This window comes from Drosophila arizonae, chromosome X, assembly GCF_054131065.1.
Source record: "Drosophila arizonae isolate 15081-1271.41 chromosome X, UAZ_ARI_1.0, whole genome shotgun sequence".
NCBI lineage: Eukaryota > Metazoa > Arthropoda > Insecta > Diptera > Drosophilidae > Drosophila > Drosophila arizonae.
This window is the reverse complement of record NC_142927.1, coordinates 34,595,792-34,611,901: the sequence shown is the minus strand read 5'-3', so window position 1 is coordinate 34,611,901 and position 16,110 is coordinate 34,595,792. Positions and strand designations below refer to the sequence as shown.

The 16,110-nt window shown below is 42.1% G+C and overlaps 1 long non-coding RNA gene across 1 annotated transcript; it reads left to right on the top strand.

The window, feature by feature from the left end:
* Positions 1-13,447: 13,447 nt before the first annotated feature.
* Positions 13,448-15,774, top strand: LOC149268253 (uncharacterized). Its single transcript, XR_016270880.1, has 3 exons — positions 13,448-13,538; positions 13,590-15,406; positions 15,471-15,774. It is a non-coding gene; the product is annotated as an uncharacterized LOC149268253 (long non-coding RNA).
* The last annotated feature ends 336 nt before the right edge of the window (positions 15,775-16,110 follow it).

Below are 16,110 nucleotides of genomic sequence, written 5' to 3'. Positions count from 1 at the left end.
CTGCTCTCTCGAATGTGTATATGTATGTATACATGTGAGGCTCACATTGTGAGCACAAGCAGCAGCTCACGAAAATTGAAATTTCTTCGCAGCAAGAACCCATGTCTTCCCTTCTGAGTGAAGAGTATACCGAACTTTTCAAACCGTTTGCCATGCGTTTTCGTTATTATTTGTGGAAAGAGTATGAAAGCGTTGGTGCGCATAATGAAAATGTTTTCGCGACGAGCATGCACACATACACTGTCCCTTGCTACATGTACTATGAGCATTTGTATGCCTGTGTGTGAAGCTCTGGCTGCCTGTAGCAATTTTGAAGCCCAGCATTTGCATTTGTCGATCTTGTAAAGTGCTCACATACATATGTATTTATGTATGTATATACATTTGGTTGTGTGTACGCATGGGAGGCGCTGCTCACAATTATGGGATATAACTTGTAGAAGCACTTGTATGCCTGTGTGCCTTTACATGTGCGTGTGTGTATGCATGGGAGATGAATATTGGCGTGTGCCTCCCTCAACTTAGAATGGTGTGAACGATTTTGGGTTGTATTTGAAGAGGCGCGCTTACATTTAAGTAGCTGATTTTATTTCAATGGTCGTGGGTTTGCCTATCAGAATGATTTTTGCTAAAAATGTAGTACCTGATCAATCCCTGTGGCCAAATTGGAATGCGATTTTCGATCCCTTGTACCTGCACATATACAGGTGAAATTTACCTTTTTAATAAGAAGCATATGTATGTACATACATACATATACTGGCTAAATGGACCAATTTTAAAGAGTGCATCTGTTAGATGTCATAAAAATCATGCAATTAAAAAATACCTTTTAAAGTAATAGGAAGTGCATTTGTTACTTTAGTTAATCATCTACTTAAATGTAAGCGCGCCTCTTCCGGTCAAACCCAAAATCGTTCACACAATTCAAAGTTGTCGTAGGCACACGTCAATGCTCATGTCGCATGCATACACATATAAACATACACACACGCACATACATATAAAGGCACTGAACTGCTTCTACAATGATTACCCCATCATTTGTGAGCATCGCGGCCCCTGCATACACACAATCAAACACTTCACAAGATCGACCAAATGCAAATGCTAGGCAGTGTTGCCGAAACTTTTTCAGCAAAAGTAGCAAAACCGAAGGCTGAAAGTAGCTAAAAGTAGCCAACTTTCTTCTAAAATAGCTGAAAAAGTAGCAAAAAAGAAAACAGTACCGTTTTTTTTTTTTTCATAAAAAGTCAACTTTATTAATTTAATTATTATAATATCTCATCTATGACCACCAACTCGTCATTTTCACCATTGTCGCTTTTATAATTTGCCTTTTTAAGGTAGTTGGGTGGAACGCTATACTCATAGCATAAATAATAAAATCAAATTTTCGATAATTCTAGATAAAAAAGTTATCGGATGAGTTATCGAAAAAATATGATGCATGCCAAATTTCAGCTGCGATGATTCGTTATGGCCGTTACATACTTTTTCACAAAACCATTATACCCTGCTTTCCCATTTTCAATGGGTTCAGGGTATAAAAACTGATAAGAAATGAATTTTGAATAACATTTTAGAAAGCTTACCTATTATATATATTTGAAAATAGCCAGATTTGTAGCTAATAGCTGCTTGAAAATTTGTGTAGCAATCGGACTCAAGAAGTAGCCAGATCTAGCTACAAAATAGCTGATTCGGCAACACTGATGCTAGGATTTCAAATTGCTATAGCCAGCAAGGGCTTTGCACACAGGCATACAAATGCTCATAGTACATGTAGCAAGGGACAGTGTATGTGTGCATGCTCGTCGCGAAAACATTTTCATTATGCGCACCAACGCTTTCATACTCTTCCCACAAATAATAACGAAAACGCATGGCAAACGGTTTGAAAAGTTCGGTATACTCTTCACTCAGAAGGGAAGACATGGGTTCTTGCTGCGAAGAAATTTCAATTTTCGTGAGCTGCTGCTTGTGCTCACAATGTGAGCCTCACATGTATACATACATATACACATTCGAGAGAGCAGAGAGCATCGAGAGAGAAAGAGAGAGCAAGGGAAACATTGAGCATAGAGGGATCTTTTGTTCAAAAGTTGACCATCTCGGTCGAGCGCATGAAGCGAAATGATTGTGCGTTCGTATTTTTTCGTAGCTCAAACCTAAAAGTAAGGAGCCGAGCGAGTCCAAAGCTGTCTGGGGTGCTAAAGCCTCAAAAAAAGCGTGCAAAAAGCTTTCCACTAGTTGTCTAGTCTATGTGTTCTCTGGTTAGTGTGTCTAGTCTATGTGTTCTCTGGTCAGTGGTACAAGTTTATGATATTTTTTCGATAACTCGTCCCCAAATTTTTTGATCGACAATAATCGAAAAATCGACTTTGTTTTTTTAGTCTAATTTGAACCACTAACCAGAGAGCACATAGAAGAGACCAGACAACTTCGGATTTGCTCGGCTTTGTCTTTTGAGGCTCAAGCAGTAAAAAGAAGGCACGACAAAATCAGTGCGCTGCGAGCGCTGCCATGCACACGTTCCCAAATGAAGCATGGATTTACGCCCTTTTTCCCTTACTAACTCTCTCCCTCTCTCCCACAAAAATTGAAAATTGTTCGCAATGATCCCAGTTCATTCCTCTTGAGCAAGGGTATACCGAAATCTTAAAAGCTTTTGCTGCGTTCATGCAAACAAAAAGTAAGCGTTTCGATGGATATTCGTGGGAAGGGTATGAAAGCGTTGATACGCATAAACAATATGATTTCGTGACGGGCAAGCACGAGAGCTGGGATCGTCGGAAACAATTTTCAATTTCTGTGCGCTGCTGCTATTTGAGAGACCATAGAGAGAGAGCATAAAGAGAGGGAGAGAGTGAGTAAGGGGAAAAGAGCGTATAACCGTACTTCATTTGGGAACGTGTGCATTTTGTGGCAGCGGTCGCAGCGCACTGATTTTGTTGTGCCTTATTTTCACTGCATGAGCCTCAAAAGACTGAGTCGAGCAAATACGAAGTTGTCTTCTCTCCGGCGCATTTTTTCGTCGTTGAAAAAATTTGTTCTAAATGTCTAGTCTATGTGTTCTCTGGTTAGTGATATTGCTTAATTTTTACGACGTGCCATGATGTTTGAATTTTTTGGGGAAGATTATATTGGTTGAAGGTGAGCTGCACTACGCCAGACTGAATTGTTTTGGCATCAATGAGTTTAGTGTATTTATATCCATCGACAACTGCTTGGGACTTAAGTTCTTTAGGTATTTCTTCTTTTGATACGTTGTTAAGGAATGGGGCGTATACTGTGCGTTTGCAGTAATTAAGACTTTTGTGGTATTCACATCGCCTTATTAACCTTCGTTATTAAGAATGGGCGTGGTCACCATACCTCTAACTGGTATCTTCTAACTGGTATCTGGTAAAGTTCGAGAATCGGCGTGAGAAAAACGAAAAACGGTAACGGCGCCAAAACGTACAGCACGCGCCAAAGATCGGAAATATTCACATGCACAAGCATGGGCACGCGCCGGGTCGTCATGACGCGCGTCGCCGAGAATAACTGAAGAAAAGAATAAACGAACAGAAAAAAAAACAAGTAAGAACGTTGCAGTCGGACGTTACCGACTGCGGAATACTCATTCACATCCCATCAACAATTTAGTAGTTAAGTTTCGCTCGAGTACTGTGGAATATACAGGTTTTTTCGGATTTGTCACTCCCCTACTGGGCGTAGACACCTCATTTTGGTCAGTTCTTAGAACGAGCCACCGGTAACTTAAATGCAAAATTTGAATTCTTACGCTCAAAAAAAGTGAAAATTACAGGATATTTTTCGATTACAAGGTGAGGGTGAGGGGGTGGATATAAGGATGGGGGGTAAACTACAACAAAAAGCGAAATTGTATAAAATACATATAAGTCTAGCTCTAGCTCTAAAGGAGTAGGAGATATAATAACTAGCTTTCGATAAGGTTTTTAATCGATAATAAAATATCGAGAGCAGTTATCGATATTTAGAGAAAAACTTGATATACACGGACCTAGGAAAAAAAATTTCAAGTCTCTAACTCTTATATCTTCTGAGATCGACACGTTCATACATACGGACGGACAGACAGACAGACGGACAGGGCCAAATCGACTCAGCTCGTCGCCCTGATCAATAATATATATATATATATTAAATTATTATGTGCACATTATAAAATTTAAAAACAAAGTAAAACAAATTAAAGGTTTATTAAAAACTTGATTGTTATTCTTCAAACTTCATATGGATATTAATCTGTTTCACTGTCTTCAAAGATCTTTGCACGTTATAATTATGTATTTTCCCCTTCGCGTTATATAATCCTAAAATTCGCGTTGTACTGAAACTAAATTTTTCCAAATCGCGTTATATCGAAATTGCTTTGTATAAGACCGCGTTATACGAGGAATACCTGTAGTTAAGTTTCGCTCTAATACTGTAGAAAATACAGTTTTTTCCGATTTGCCACGCCCCTATTGGGCGTAGACACCTCATTTTTGGTCAGTTCTTAGAACGTGATAACGGTACCCTAAATGCAAAGTTTGAATGCCTACCCTCAAAAAATGTGAAAATTACAGGGTATTTTCCTATTTGCAACGCCCCTAGTGGGCGGATCGGGAAAATCTTAACACTTTATAAATCGGAGATATACACGAGTATGTCTCTAGCTTCAATAGCGTCGATATAGATTGCGTTCATACGGACAGACGGACGGACAGCACGACGGACATTGCACAAAACCAATATACTAATTCACTTTCGTAAATGAGAATAATAATTCACTTTCGTGAATCAGTATAAAAAGGAGTGAAGATTGGAAAATACGTAAATACATATGTATATATAAAAAAAAAGTTTTCTTTGGTTTTTTTTTCACTTGTGGCAAGTCGAGCGAGTGAGCGAGTGAAAAAAAAAGCTGCAAATGTAGAGCGGGTATATGCGTGATGTTTAGAGTTAAAAGAGTTGGAGAAAATATGCATGCGCATAAATACATAAGAATTGTAAGGTTACTTTCTTAGGCCGGGGTACGAAACTCAGTCTTACCAGGGTCAAAACTCACAAGAAATTTGTAAGTTGCTACGGGACATGCGTTAATGGAGAGAATGGGAAAGGGGAAAGGTATTACTTAGAGGTTAGGCGACCACGTGGCATAACCTCGCCGACCACGCCCACCCATTTGTATGCGGGAAGGCGATAGCAACCGAGCCACGCGGCTTGCCGCTGTCAAGATCGCTGGGGTCGGAGCTGCGCGGGAACGCTGCGGAAAGTTAGTGGGAGGCATTTAAACTACTGATCAATTATTAGAGCGGAACACACGTTATATTTTTCTTATTCATGCTTAATTTATTTACAACATTCGTTTACCTGTCGTATTTCCACTAAAAAATACGCCTCTGCCCGTCGCGCCGAAAACCGATCCAAAATTGAGTTTTTTGCGAAACTAAAATACTGCGCTTGAAACTCACTCACTCACTCACTTCAAACATATTGCCGAAAAAACGTCTGCAGTGATCAAAACCTCGAAATTCACTAACGCGCGCTAGCAGCTTTCGGCACTCTTCACTCGTGCATTTCTCCACGGCGTCAGCAATGCAACCTCATAGCGAGCTTTTAAGCTGCTTGGTTGCATTGCTATTCAAATTTTACTTTCTAAAGCTACAGGCTATACAACTTATGGCTACTTAATAACTAATTAACGATAGCTTACATACTACAAATTTATACTACTTACAACTACAAATTATAATGACGATTCCATTCTTACATCTACAAAAATCAATGTGTACCATACGCAGAACGAGTTTGCTTTATTTTTTCGATAAATCATCCGATAACTTTTTTATCGAGAATGATCGAAAAATGGATTTTGTGTTTTAAGCCTAATTTGAACACTTTTAGACCTAGAGTCTTCAAATTTGCGTTGTATAAATAGTTAATCGATACAAAGATTTTGTAATTTACAGATTTTGGATACCAAGCCCCCTTCTCCACCAATTTGTAAAAAATGCATTTCAAGTAATAGAGACTTGTGCTCTAAAATGTACACACTTGTGTATTCACCATATGATTACCCTCTGAAAGTTTTATTAAGATCGTATGGACAGTTTCTACAAAAGAAATTATTCAACAAATAAATTCTCATAATATTGCCCACACTGTAGCGCAGCCCAAGCGCAGTCGCTGCTTACTGCGCAGTTAGTAGAGCGCAGGCTTATGCGTTCGTGTTGATGCATGTGTATGTATGTATGCATAAAAGAAGTGCAGAATGATTAGAATATCAGATTAGAGGGTTCAGGGTATCTCCTAGTCGAGCAGTCTCGACTGGAGCCTTCTTACTTGTTATACCCTGAACCCTATGAAAATGGGAAATCAGAGTATAATGGTTTTGTTAAAAGTATGTAACAGGCAGAAGGAGGCGTGGCAGACCCCATAAAATATATATGTTCTCTATCAGGGCGACGAGCTAAGTCAATTTAGCTCTGTCCGTCTGTCCGTATGCTTGAACGCGTCGATCTCAGAAGATATAAGAGATAAAAACTTGATTTTTTTTCCTAGATCCGTGTATTGCACGCGCATATCGAGATTTGCTTTGAATATCGATAACGTGTCCCGTTATTTTGTTATCGATTAAAAACATTTTCGAAAACCAGTAATAGATTTATATCTCCTACACCTTTAACGCTAGAGCCTCCAAATGTATACTTATATACATTTTATACAATTTCGGTTTTTGTCAAAATTTACTCCCCACCCCTAATACACCCCCTCACCTTCACATTTGTGAAAGGCGTATTTCAACTACTAGAGACTTGTGCTTTGGCAATTACATGCATATTCATGTTATAATCATAATCTAAAAGTTTCATGAAGATCGCACAAAAAAAGTTACTGAACAATTAAGTTCTCATAGTAAGCGCACACTGCGCCCATGCGTGTTTAAGCATTGTTTCGCAAGCACTATGCGCTACCTTAGCCTGGGACAGCTCGTCTTCTCATTCGCTCGACTCTGCGGAGCTCCATCATCACTGTGGCCGCGAAGGTGCTTGTTAGTTCCCAAGCTTCCTCCGATTCCAGCATGGCGTTGACAATGTTGTCCGCTCTGATGGAGCGGCCCACTGCCTCTTCCAGACGACGCCTCTCCTCCAGGAACCGTCCACATTCGAAAAGAATGTGGTTGGCGTCTTCCACATGTCCTCGCTCGCACCAGGAGCACTCATCAGATTCCTCGTGGCCAAAGCGCTTCAAATAGCTCCGAAAGCATCCATGTCCCGAGAGGATCTGCGTAAGGTAGAAGTTTACCTCGCCGTGTTTGCGGTTGACCCATGGTTCAAGCTCCGGGATGAGCTTGTGCGTCCACCGCCCTTTAGCTGAGCTATTCCACTTTCTATGCCATCGTGCAATGCTGTTCGCCCTGATAGCGTTGAGTCGCACAGGCGCGTGCGAGGTCCGCTCCACGGCTTCGCTCAGTCTGTAGATCCCGCAAATGCCCCGGCTGTAGCTCGGCGTTGCCATCGCTCTTGCCCATATTGGCGCAGCATAGCATGACGGACCTAATGACGCTCATTAGAAGAAGACGTCATTGTTGTTTAGGTCCCCGCGTGTTAAGCATAATTCTCGAGAGAGTTCTACAAGAATCAGCTGCCTTTTTATGCACATACTCTAAGTGCTCGCGGAAAGTTAATCTTGTGTCTATCATGACACCAAGATATCTTATCGCCCTCTTTGACGCAATGGTAACGCTGCCGATCTTTATATTGGCAATTTCCACTCTTTTGCGACTGCTGACTAGGACAACTTCAGTTTTGTGTGCCGCTAGCTCGAGCCCAGCTCCAGTCAACCAGCTTCGTATGCGATTGATACTTTCGCTGCACATATCTTCTGTATCTTTAAGCTCCTTTCCTATGGCTACGACAGCTACATCATCAGCAAAGCCAATGGTGTGCGCACCTGCTGGTAGTTCCAAGCGCAGTACGCCGTCGTACATGATATTCCATAGGAGAGGCGCCAGCACTGAGCCTTGGGGTACTCCAGCTGACACTGTATGAGTTTGGAGACCCTCACTCGTATTGTATACCAGTGTTCTTCCTCTCTTTATTATCTCTCTTAGATATTTAGGGATATTATATTGTGACAGCGCATTCCGTATTATATCCCAACTAGCTGTATTGAAGGCATTCTTTACGTCCAGTGTCGCAATAATGCAGTATTGCTTCGTCCCATGCTTCCATCTTGTGCCATGAATGGCGGAAGTGGCCAGACCAACAACTTTGTTTAGCGCATCCGTTGTTGACCGGGTATTCCGGAATCCAAATTGATTTGGTGATAGGCCTCCGGCGCTAGTAATCGCAGTCTCCAGTCTAGAGCAGATCGGTCTGTATGAAGATGGCTCATCTGGTGGTTTGCCAGCCTTGGGTAGCAACACCAGGTTCTGGGCTTTCCATTTTGCCGGGAACGTCTCTTGAATTAGACATTTGTTGAATAATTCAGCGAACGTACTAGGGTGCAAGGCGAGGGCTAGCTTTAGCGCACGATTTGAGATCCCGTCCGGCCCTTGAGCAGTGTTGGTTCTAAGACCCCGGAGAGTTACTATGATTTCTTCCTCTGTGACTAAAACAATTTCAGTGCTCGTTGAGCCCTGATCAGCAGACTCGGACCCAGGGGCGTGAATGGAGCTTAAACTTTCTGGAAAGAGCGTTTCCACAATCGATTTAAGCTCCAGACGATCCGTAGGCTGCACCTGTCTACCTGCGTATAGTCTTTTAACTACTATCTTATATGCCCTGCCCCAAGGGTCATATTCGGCTGAGTCGCACAACTGTAAAAAACATTCTCTTTTGCTTGCACGAATGGCCCTCTTCAGCTGTCTTCTAGCTGCCTGGTAAGCTAATTGTTTCTCAAAAAACGTAGACCTACCGCGAGCCTGTTGGTAGCTTCTTCTCGCCTGGATGCATTTGCGACGAATGTCACCTATTTGTGCATTCCACCAATACGTAGGCTCTTGTTGTCGCGTGAACTGCTTGCGGCGTAACATGCTGCTATTGAAGGCACTCTGTATTTTGGCTACCATTTGGCATGCTCTGGCCTCAGCACTACCAATTGTGCCCAGAGACTGAAGGGCCTCTGAAAAGACCGCGGGATCAAAAGTATCTAGCCGATACGACTCCCTCCACAAGGTTGACGCCCTGGCAGGTGGCTCACCTATTGTGAATAGAAGTGCCGTATGATCGCTGCCCGTATAGCTATCGCAATGGCTCCATGTTGCTCGCCGAAAGAGGGATGAAGTGACAAAAGTAATGTCAATAACAGATCCGTATCCCGCCCGACTGAAGGTGTACTCGTGGCCAGTGTTGAGCAGTGAAACATCTAGTGTCGCGAAGATCTCCAGTAGGATACAACCTCTGGCATTTGTTGTGGGGCTACCCCATTCTAGCGCCCTGGAGTTAAAATCTATAATGGCCTTCCGATCCCTAGCATCCTCGGCAAGCTCGTCGAGCATCGTCGTGAATTCACTGAGCTGCATGCTGGGGACCAGATAGCAACTGTAAAGCCATAAGCTACCATATCGGCCGCGTACGAACCCATTGAATGACTTAACATTCGAAAGTACGTTCGTTGAGTTGCCGCATACCCACAACGCAGCTTTGCCATTAACGTCTGTTGACCATGTCCTAGGGCAGCTGGTTATACAGTGGTGGGTCTCACTGAGAAAAGCTACGTCTATACATTTTTCCCTAATAGTCTGCTCTAGAAGATTTTGGGCAGCAATACAATTATTTAAGTTAAGCTGCAAAAACCTTAACATTTCATTTTACGAGCAGCTTCACGGTAGGATGGGCACTTGAAGCTGCCTGCTGAATGGTCCGTCTGCTTTTCACCTTTCCGGACGCCGAGGCTACATTTTGGTGGCTTGGTGCATGCTTTTGCACTGTGACCCATCTCTCCACACCTGAAACAGGCGCCCTTTAGGTCACAGTCGCTGCGACAGTTTGCTGCCATATGACCGTAATCGAGGCACTTGAAACAGCGTTTAGGCTGTTCCACGGCTCGGATACGGCATACAACCCATCCTATTCTAATTTTGGACAGCTCGAGCAGAGTTTTAGCTTTCCCAATTGGAAGAGCAACCGTAGCTCTTTGCTGTCCACCAAAAGCTGGCCGAAGCGATTTGATAGCCTTAATGGGGAGTGAGCTATCCTTCAACTCCACCCTAATTGCCTCCAAGATCTCCTCTTTGCTTGCTAACTCATCTAGGTCGCGAATCTCAATTTGAGCCGATTCGGTAAGTGTTTTAACTACCGCTCGGTCACCCAAGGCCTTGCCTACAGCTTCGTGAAGGGCCTCAGCGCTATGCTTCGGATTTCTGCTCAGTTGCAACAAAAGGTCCCCCTTAGCGGTTTTCCTAATGCCTTGAACGTCGCCGCGCAGATGCTTTAGATTTGGGTCGGTCTTGACTACACGAAGCATGTCCGCATAGCTGCAACCACCCACGCCTGAAATCGCGATTGCGTCACTTCTGGGTCGTTTTTGCATGGGCTTGCGTCCTTTAACGACTGTCCAGCTGTTCGGGTTTGTCTGTCGACCTGCCTGATTTGAACTTTCAGCTGCAGCCCCTACAGCCATTGGCTCTTTTGGGTTCGCTACGCCTTTATGGGGCCTCGGCTTTTTTGAGGGTTTTTTTCTCTGATCGGGGTGTTTACCTGAGATCGTGCTAGTGCTCGCTTTCTCCACTACTTTCTGGAGCGGCATGGTCTGCACCTCGCAGTTTTTAACCGGTCGGTTGCAGAGCTTTTCGGCCGTCTTATGGAGATTGACCAGCCTAGCCAGCTCCTCTCTCATTAAGGCATTAATATGCCGCTGACCCCCAAATAAGGCAGACAACCCCTCTAGCGTAACTCCTATTTGAGCTAACGCTTCTTTTAAAGACTTGGGTGCCTAGCACTCAGCCACTGGAGACTGATTACAAGTCGACGCGTGTGTGTGTGTATGTATGCCTGTGTGTGCGTGCGTGTGTGTGTATGTGTGTGTGTGTGTGTGTGCGTGTTTTTTGTGTAAGCTGAAAGACGCGAAAAATTATTGAAATAGCTATTACTCCAAGGGTTCAGGGGATCTCGTAGTCGAGCAGTCTCGACTACAGCTTTTTTACTTGTTTATTTTCGGCTCGTTCGAATCGCTCTAGTAATAATCTAAAACTAAAGCTTAAAGTAACATAAATGAATTTATATAGCTGCCACTGCCGGCAGACCGACCAGCAGACCGCTGAGTCGACGCTTCCCATGACGATCAGGCCACTTAGGCGTGGTAATATCAGATTCTTTCATACGTTATCCGGCCCAATTACTTCATCAGCAACTCCGGCCGTGCGCGTGTTGGCTACGATCAAACCATATAGGCGTGGTAGTATCAAGTTCGGCTTGCGATTCTTTCGCAACGGCATCCGGTGCAATTGCTCCATCAGCAACTCCGGCCGTGTGCGTGCTAATTTACATTTAAATTGAAATTTTAGCCATACTAAATGGCCATTTTTATTAGTTGGGTTCAGGGTAGTATCTAGTCGAGCACTCTCGACAAGAGTTTTCTTACTTGTTATACCCTGAACCCATTGAAAATGGGAAATCAGAATATGAGGGTTTTGTTAAATGTATGTAACAGGCAAAAGGAGGCGTGGCAGACCCCACAAAATATATATATATTCTCTATCAGGGCGACGAGCTGAGTCGATTCGGCCCTGTCCGTCTGTCCGTCCGTCCGTCTCTCCGTCCGTCCGTCTGTCCGTATGCTTGAGCGCATCAATCTCAGACGATATAAGAGTTAGAGACTTGAATTTTTTTTCCTTGTTAGTTATTTTCCGTATACAGCACGCGCATATCGAGTTTTGCCTTAAATAACGATAGCTTGTCCGGTTATTTTGTTATCGATTAAAAACATTATCGAAAACCAGCAATAAATTTATATCTCCTACATCTTTAACGCTAGAGCACTAACCAGAGAACACATAGACCGGACAAGTAGTGTAAAGCGTTTTGCACACTTTTTTTCGGGAGTTATCTCCCAGACCCTTCGTATTTGCTCGGCTCCTCCATTTTTGGGTTCGGGCTACGAAAAAATACGAAAGCACAATCATTTCGCTTCATGCGCTCGACCGAGATGGTCAAATATTGAACAAAAGATCCCTATGCGCTGAATGTTTCCCTTGCTCTCTCTCTCTCTCTCACGATGCTCTCTGCTCTCTCAAATATGTATATGTATGCACGAAAATTGAAATTTCTTCGCTGCGAGAACCCATGTCTTCCCTTCTGTGTGAAGAGTATACCGAACTTTTCAAACCGTTTGTCATGCGTTTTCCTTATTATTTGTGGGAAGGGTATAAAAACGTTGGAGCGCATAATGAAAATGTTTTCGCGATGAGCATGCACACATACACTGTCCCTTGCTACATGTACTATGAGCATTTGTATGCCTGTGTGTGAAGCTCTGGCTGCCTGTAGCAATTTTGAAGCCCAGCATTTGCATTTGTCGATCTTGTGAAGTGCTCACATATATATGTATTTATGTATGTATATACATTTGATTGTGTGTACGCATGGGAGGCGCTGCTCACAATTATGGGATATAACTTGTAGAAGCACTTGTATGCCTGTGTGCCTTTACATGTGCGTGTGTGTATGCATGGGAGGTGAATATTGGCGTGTGCCTCCCTCAACTTAGAATGGTGTGAACGATTTTGGGTTTTATTTGAAGAGGCGCGCTTACATTTAAGTAGCTGATTTTATTTCAATGATCGTGGGCTTGCCTATCAGAATGATTTTTTCTTTCAATGTAGTACTTGATTAATCCCTTACACGACTTGTGTAAGCAAAAAGACGCGAAAAATGATTGAAATAGCTATTGCTCGACGGATTGAGGGGATCTCGTAGTCGAGCAGTCTCGCCTAGAGCTTATTTTTCCCTAGCTTTCGCTACATTTTGCATTCACGCTTACATGCGTGACCTTTATTTCATATTTTTCTCAAAAGTAACCTCCACCAACAGCCCTCCGATCACCTCTACTACCCTGCACCTTTATTTGGATATGCCGGCGGATATGCCGCTCTCTCCAGCCCAGGGTCCCTGCTCGGGTGCCACTTGTATAGTTACTTCCTTAGGCCGGGTATGAAACTCAGCCTCACCAGGGCCAGAACATTAGCTACTAATGAACACACGTTATATTTTCCTCATTTATGCTCAATTTATTTACAACAATCGTTTACCTGTCGTATTCCCACTAAAAAACGTGTGCCTCTTCTACCCGTCGCGCCGAAAGCCGATCCAAAATTGACTTTTTACGAAACTAAAATACTGCGCTTGAAACTCACTCACTCACTTGAAACTTATTGCAGAAAACACGTCAGTACTGTAGAGCTGGGAAATCCATCGAGGGCTCTATCGATAGTATCGATGGAACTCGTGAAGTGCGATAGATCGATGGAAAATTTTCGATTTCGATCTATCGAAGTCGTTGTGAGCGTGGTGGTGTTTAAGGTACAATAGCAATAAATTGCAATCTTTTTGTTATTAATTGTGATTTTTTAGCTTTCAACAGATTAAAAAAGTAAGAAGGCTCCAGTCGAGACTGCTCGACTAGGAGATACCCTAAACCCTCCAAGCTGATATTCTAATCATTCTGCACTTCTTTTATGCACACATACATACACATGCACTTATAAGCACGTGCTCTGCTAACAGCGGCTGCGCTTGGGCTGCGCTGCAATGTGAGCAATATTATGAGAATTTATTTGTTGAATAATTTCTTTTGTAGACATACAATCCTAATGAAACTTTCAGAGCGTAATCATATGGTTAAAATGTGTGTACATTCCAAAGCACAAGTCTCTAGTACTTGAAATGCGTTTTTTACAAATTGGGGGCGAAGGGGTACGAACTCGTACTGCCTATGGTATACACGAGTATGCATGCCAAATTTCAGCTCTCTAGCTCTTATATCTTCTAAGATCCTTTTGCTCATACGGACGGACGGACATACGGACAGGGCTATATCGACTCAGCTCGTCAAACTGATCAAGAATATATATACTTTATGGGGTCTGCGATGATTCCTTCTGCCTGTTACATACTTTTCACAAAACCATTATACCCTGATTTCTCATTTTCAATGGGTTCAGGGTATAAAAAGTTCTTACAGTATTCGCGTGAGTATTTTATAGGGATATAATTGAAGGCCCTTATTAATGTTAAACTAATATTTATGTATACCAGCAAGTTCTGCCGAATCAGAAAGAACATTTAGCAAAGCAGGGATATTGCTTCAGACCTAAGGTCGAGCTTAAAGCCAACTATAGTCAATACATTATTTATAAAAACCAATGGCTTATTAATCAATAGACTTATTTTTGACTTATTTTGTCAGTTTCCACTAGGTTAAGTTATCAAAATGAAGTTATTGTTTTTTTTTTCTTGCACAATAAGTTATTCTTGTTATTTAATACGCTAAGAAATTAAAATTAAGTTATTTTCTTTTAAGCAGTCTTTAATGAGTACCAAGGCCGAGGAGTAGTTTCCAGTCTTTATTGTTGAGATGATAGCTGTGTCTTTTTGTATAGTATGTGTAGTGTGTGCATGCAGAAGAGGCAAGTGACAAGTCGGTGGGAGACGAAGTACTCAGAGGGGCGCTGAGTACCACCACTGACCAAACAACACAGACTAGACATGTAGAGCAACGTTTTTCCACGCCGCAACATCTGTCTAGCAGGTCCCGGCCAACTTCTCAGTATTTTCGTCAATCATCAGCTTGTGCAAATTGTAAAGCCCAAAATTTGCCGTTGGTCTGCCATGTGAAGTGAGCGCTGCTGAGCTTCATGATTTGAGAGCCCACAGAGAGAGAGTTAGAGAGAGAGGGAGAGTAAGACAAAAAACGCAAAGCGCATACACCCAGTGGCGACGACCTGAATGAGGTCTGTTGAAATAATGCATTACATACGAGAAAAAAGTAATGCATTACCTATGAACATTTTTTTCAGCGCATTTGTAATGTACAAAATAAAAAGTGCTACTCATACGACAGAATCGAGCTCTTGTCAACTTCGTTTTTGTATGCCCTTTCCCCGCTAACCAACAAACGATTTTCGTCTTTCGTTGCGTCGCGACGCGTCGTGACGAAATCACCGGATTTCGTTTTGGACTTTACCGTTTTTTGTATGGAAGGCGTGCCTTCTTTCGTTTGGTTTCTTTGTCAATGCCTATTTCTTTTATGTGTATAGTGTTAATGAGTGTAAATACAAGTGCAAAAATGCATATGTGTGATAATTCCTGTTTTCGTTTTACCCGCCGCGGCGCGTCACTTTTCTGATATTGTTGAGCCGTGCGGACGTAAATTTAAAGGGAAGTATCTGGTATGTATAAATCATCTTACATTTACTTTTAATGACAAAAAAATTAATAATGGTTAATTTACAGATGCTATAAAAACCAAAGGGTCCACTAAGAAGACCTATATAAGTACAATAAGAAACTGCTTTCGGGTCCAGAATGGTCGACTGGCAAAGGAGAAGTTCGATAATAAGGACAAACTAGATAATAAGACATAGCTTAAGATTTAGATGTAGATAGATATAATAAAATAGTAATAAGACATAGACTATACATTTATTTATAGATATTAAGAAATAATGAATAATAATTTTTAAAAATTAAAACGTAAAATACTACAGTACTTAAGCGTTTCTATCTTTCAATTAGTAATCAATTATTTCTCCAATTACATTGCATTAAGAAGTAAGCCATTTTATATAGTGGGAAAATGGGTTGCAGGTATATTGTGTTGTAATGTACGCACATTACTAACCCATAAGCGGTTTTGAAAATTTATAGGGCGTTTTCTTCAGGTTGCGGAATTTCTACATTAAAATATTTAAAAAGTATACGCATGGGTAATGGAGAGCCGAAGGAAACTTCGTCACCCCATTACTTTCTGCATTACAAAATTCAATAATTTCATGCACCTGGGAGAAAAAGCGGCCATTCCTTAAAAAAGTAAGGCAGCTTGTAATCGATCTTTTCATGCACACAGGCGACAAGTAATCCATGACTAATGGAC